The 5,923-nt window shown below is 43.1% G+C and overlaps 1 non-coding gene across 1 annotated transcript; it reads right to left on the bottom strand.

Annotated features, from left to right (window-relative positions):
• Positions 1-2,922: 2,922 nt before the first annotated feature.
• Positions 2,923-3,056, bottom strand: LOC144786322 (U8 small nucleolar RNA). Its single transcript, XR_013602128.1, has one exon. It is a non-coding gene; the product is annotated as a U8 small nucleolar RNA (small nucleolar RNA).
• Between the last annotated feature and the right edge of the window lie 2,867 nt (positions 3,057-5,923).

The raw sequence follows: 5,923 nt of genomic DNA, 5'->3' as shown, positions 1-5,923 counted from the left end.
ACGCAGCACAGTGCAGCAGCCGCAAATGTTGCGCTGCACTGTGTGAGAAGGAGAGGGCAGGAGAGCACCATATCAACTGAAATATGGCACTCTCCTCCCCTCTCCCTGGTGCCGGTACAGAAATGTGTGGCCGTGCCCCTGTGCAAAGGTGTCTCCTTGAGTCTAGCATAGGTTTTGTACTGGAAGGATACTCTTACAGTACACAACACTATACGTAGACTAACTTTAAACCTTTTCTAACTTTGTATCTGTGTTGTACAGCACACATGCAAAGTCAGGAAAGAAAGAATAAATAAAAGTATTTTTCCTTCATGAAATTGGAGCTATTTTCTGACGCTATACCTTGTCTACTTTTTCAAGTAATTAGGACTTAGGGCCATATGTTTCAACATTCCCTTTTGCGATTTCTAAATAGCGATTTTTAAGGAATCGCTATTTAGAAATCGCAAAATGGTATGTATGTAGAAATTCGCTTTTTTCTGCGATTTCTTGAAATTCCTTAATTGTGATTAGCAAATTGCTAATCGCAATTAAGGAATAATTTCCCATTCATTTCTATGGGCCAGGAGGCCCATAGGAATGAAGGGGAAATTTGCGATTCGCAATTAGCTAATCGCAAATTGAGACTATTTTCAAGGGTGCAGGGGTGTCCAAAGGACACCCTGTTGCACCCCTGAAATTGACATGTGTGCGCATATGGCGCACATACATGCCCTAAGGGCATGTATGAGCGTCACATGGCACCTTTGGATTTTAAAAAAAATGTTTTTTTAAGAGAATTCGCAACTTACCACCAACTAGAAGTTGGTGGTAATTTGCGATTCCTTAAGGGCATTTTGGATTATTTTTTTCCTTGATACATTGCTTTTAAGGAATCGCAAAATATGCGTTTCCTTAAATGCAATCGCAAAATAAGGAATGGCAAATTTTGTGATTCCTTATTTTGCACCCAAATTGTTTCATACATACCATTTTGCGAAAATGGGTTTGCAAACGCCTAAATTCTGCGAATTTCGGCGTTTGCGAACCCATTTGGCCTTGATACATATGGCCCTTAGTGTCAGAAACATTGGATGATTGCATGGGAAATATGCACTGCTTTGCATTACTTTCAAGTTATTTGTTTTACACTGGAAAGTAAATAGGTGAAAAAAGATTTTGTGTTGCTTTGCGTCACTTTTGTGACTCAAACACGGTGTTAAATATTAATAGATAGACCCCATTGAAAGAGTGAAAACCAAGGAGAAATAAAGATATTTCTCCTTGTTACGCCTCCTCTGGGGAGTATACAGTTTTGACACATTCCCAGGCTTACATATCATTCTAAATCTGGGAAATTGTCAAAACCTGTGGGTGCTGCTTAGGAAAACCCATTGCAACGCCAATGGATTGCACCACTGATGCAGTGTAAAGTAATGCAGTGACTTACACAGCTTTTCCTTACACCATATCTAGAGACCATGAAAAGCCACACAATGTGACTTTACATGGCCTCGTAGATATGGGTCTGCATTTTGCGCCGCCAGAGCGTCATAAAAAGTGATGCGCCGGCAGTGCAAGGGGCTTGTAAATAAACCCCTCAGTGTTTTGTGGTAAAATTGATGGTGTGACCATCTATTTTATGGGATAAAGTACCCCCTGCCGTACATTATGAGGATATTGCAAGTCACCTTGAAGTTCCATAACCTTCTAAAGGAACTTATCCATGGGCCTTGTTCCTCTATATGGTTATGGAATTCATCTGTGACTTGTAATATCTTTATAATGTACGGCAGGGAGTACTATGTCCCTTATAAGACATTACAGACTTCAAAATGTCCGGAGTTCCCTGAAGAATTTTTGTTCTGGAGTAGTAGAAGCTGTGTTTCGTTTTTTTGCAATAAAATCACCCCAGTGGCATAAATTGGTGGTATTTGTCATATTTTCATTTCAGTCAAAGGCCTTATTTGCTCTGATATACCTCAAGGTTTAATTATTGGGTCAAAGAAGAGGGACGCATAGGTAATATCATATCTGTTTTGTTTCATGTCTCATGATTGGGTGCCTTTAGCATGGGCGAGCTGAGCCCGGGCACAGGGCACCAATTTTCTGAGGGGCGCATGGAGCTGTGTGCATTAAGGTTATGCCAACAGCTGCATCCTTCTCATCTTGCTCCAGCCTTGTCCCTGCCTATTCGTTTCTGTCTGATTTGCCAGTGTAAAGTGGTTTTAGTCCTTCATTATCATATCCTTGCCCTCTCTTCACCCTCTGACTCCTGCTGGCACACATCCACAAAACCATCATATGCGTGAGGCATTAAGCTATCTGTGCTTTAGGTGCGCTGGGGGAGGTCCGGAGACGTTTGTGTTCAGGGGTCAGTCCATGCTCATCCAGGTACTGACCAATGGACACAAAGGGAGCCCCTGCTGCCTCATTTAATTCACCACCATCAGCAAGGGCGCCAAATTTTTCTCTGCCCACGCCCAGGGCGCTATGTTAGCAAAGGCCGGCTCTGGGTGCAAAACCTTAAGTTTAATAACTGGGGCGTGCATAGGGTGGTGGCTTTTCTTTTTTTTGTGCAGTTTCAAATAGCGCAAACTCAACCCCAAGGTATTGTAGTGCTTTACATACGCGGCAATCACAATAAATAAAGTCAACTTCGTTTGTAAGGATAGGAGAAATTAATTTGGTTAACGTCTACAGATATCCCATCAAAACCAATACCAAATCCTAAACTACCTGTTAGAATTCTTTAAAAACAATTTACCACCGTCAACTAACTGAAGGTTCGAACAATTATTCATTATAGACTAAATAATAATTTACCAGCAACGTGCAACCACAATTTATATACGATACTTTACAACATAAAACGATAATTAGTTTAATGCTTGATTGTTGCTTTTCTCTGGTATTAACCATTAAATGCGATCGTCAGTGAATATCAGATAGGAGATCCAAAGGCGGTTGTTAGACACCAATGGATTCGAGAGAGTAATCATGAACTCATCCATCTCCAATCATCATTTACTGTTTCTCCCTTAGGAGCAACAGGTAAGGATCAACTTCACTGACGATAACGAATGTAAAAACGCAGAAAGTACTTAACATAGAGAGATCTTAAGAAAATGAGTGCAAGCAAATTGACATACGACATCACTTTACATTATTTAGCCGCAGACTGAAAAGTATGATTTTTTTCATTATCGTTATGCATAAGCATCGAAGACGTTCAGCAAAAATGCTTCTCTCCGGGTTCCCATTAGACTGTGCGATTTTTATTTACATATATTAGCATCTCAAGTAGCCTGGGAGATCAATGGGTACTCTTAGCCCAACAGCGGCAGCCATATTACAACTCAGAGAAAGCCGTTCACCACAACAGAGAACGGTCCAGTAGGTTTGGTTTGGATATAGTAAATTTAGTAGAGCTTACCTGGGAAGCAAAAAGCCTGTCTTACAAACTTTTAAACATAAATCTTTGCTAAATTACATTTTTTGGATACATTTCGAGTTCTTTCGAAAGTTACTGACATACCTATTTTGATATTCTCAAATACAGACGGATTCATCGATAGACGAACAATAGAAACAAATCGAAAATTCACGCAATGATTTTCCCCTACAATTGCTTTCAATGTGACTTTTGAGATGCAGCGTGTCGGGAAGTGGATTTTGATGTGTTCCTTCCTTCTCTGAAAGCTTGCCAGCTCTCTATGCGCATGCGCACTGAAAGGTCGCCACTATTTCGTTCACTGCTTACTCGTGTGCTCACGCCTCTTGAAAATAAAGGATCTGCCCCTAAATTTTCTACAAATATTTAAGAACAGTAGACACAGATCGTTAAGCACCCTCTTCTCATATATGTTTTGGGTGCTTTTGCTTTTACCTGTTTTTTTCTAAAGCAAATATGAAAACCATCTATTACCCGGTCTCCCCACAACAAGCGGCGCAGCCGCGGCCAATCAGAACCGGAGGTTACCCCTCCACTCCCCATTAAAACCCCTCACCCGCAGTATTCGAGAAATCCTTCGCTTAAATCGACGCCGCAGATTAATGTTGTAAAGCCTACTATTGTGCGCCACAGCTCCGCCATCATGGATGCGCCGCATTTACAATGCGGCGCACCATGGTGCAAAAAGTGACGCATTGCTGGAGTTGCGTCGCAAGCGCGACGCAGCTCCAGCAATGCTCTGGGGGCCCTATCTAGTTATTGCTGCGTCAATCCTTACGCCTGCTTCAGGCAGGCACAGGGTTTTGACGCAGCATGGGCCTAAAAGTGACTGAGTGAAATCTTGTAGATTTTACTCAGCCACTTTTAGGAGGCGTTCCTGCGTCGGAACGCCCCCCCCCCCACCCCCCTGCACAGGAACGCCTACATGTGGCGCAGGGCATTACAACGTGACGCATCTCCCAGATGCGTCACGTTGTAAGTACCCCTGCACCATGGAGGAGGATTTGCCCCGCCGCTGCGTCACTAAAGTGACTCAACAGCGGCGTAAATGAGGCGCAAGGGGCTTGTAAATCTGCCCCTAAAAGGCAGGCCGGTGCAGCAAGTCATTTTACTGCGCCGCGCTAGTTTCAAAGCAAAGGGATGCAACATATTTACAACAATATGTCGCATTCCTGTGCTACCTCCTACGCTGGAGCACAAACTGCTGCAATGCGCCCATGCAAGCACCCTTGCTGCGTCACTGTGTTGATTGTTCATGTGCAGGAAGAGCTCCCGTCTTGCACATAAACAATCAGAAACTGCGTTTTACAACTTCTATGTTTGCTGCATTAGCACACATAGAAACTTGCAAAATGTCATTGTTTTACTGATTGTTTATGTGCGGGAAGGAACACCTTCTTGTACATAAACAATCACCAGAGGTGATTTCCTATTACTATGTGTGCTGCAGGATGCATCAAGCATAGAAATGGGAGAAAAAAGGAGGAGAAATTAATACATTTCTCCTCATTGCACCTCCCTACGCCTCCCTTGCAGAGGCGCTGCATTCAGATGCATTTCCAGATTTATGATTTATTTTAAATCTGAAAATCTGTCAGGTTCCATGGGTTGTGCATGGGAACACCCACAACAACACCCATGGAACGCCCCTTTCACGCAAAGTGCTGCATGTAAAGGGGGCAGTATTTACAAAGACAAAAAAGTCACACAGGGTTTCTTTTTCTGCCATTGTAAATATGGGCCAGCAAAATGTGCTGCTGTTGCGTCACAAAAAGTGACGCACTTGTGGTGCAAGGGCTTGAAAATCTGCCCCTTCATGACCTCAACTGAAAAACTACAGATACGCAAAAAGATGAATACAAAGGGGCAGATTTATAAGCCCCTTGCAACACTTTTGTGAATGTATTCATGGTGGGCGTTCCCACGCAGGAAAGCCTTGTAAAAGTGACGCAGTGAAATTTACAAGATTGCACTGCGTCACTTCTAGGACGTCACTGCGTCAAAAGAATGAACCTGCTTGAAGCAGGCGTAAGGAGTGACGCAGTGTAGTGAGAATAGGCCTCAAAATGCATTGCTGGAGTTGCCTTGTGCTGTGGTAAATAAATAAATAATACCCTATTTTTGACTAGACATATATCATAACAGATAGCTCAATAAATAAGAGTCAAGATTCGAGGTAGTAGGAGTTTTGCAGGTTTAATACAGCATAAGGACAGGAACAGGACAACCTGCATAGGAATAGGATGACAGGGCCCAGCAGCTGCTGGGGCTGGGTCTGGGATGAGCGCGCTAACTTTTAATAACAATACATGAGCATATATACATAGCGCGAACACATAGCATTACATGGCGGTAGGCGTAGCAGTGGGTGTGACGCGTAGCAGTCGCGAAAGATAAGAGTAAAAAGAGGTGTAACTGGGCGTATACATAGACATGTGGTGCAGACGTAACAGGATATGTCATGAATGGGGCGGAAACCATGGAGGGGGC

The sequence above is a fragment of the Lissotriton helveticus genome, chromosome 10 (genome assembly GCF_964261635.1).
Source record: "Lissotriton helveticus chromosome 10, aLisHel1.1, whole genome shotgun sequence".
NCBI classification, from domain to species: domain Eukaryota; kingdom Metazoa; phylum Chordata; class Amphibia; order Caudata; family Salamandridae; genus Lissotriton; species Lissotriton helveticus.
Note: the sequence above shows the minus strand (reverse complement) of the source record. Positions and strands in the feature narration are given on the sequence as shown.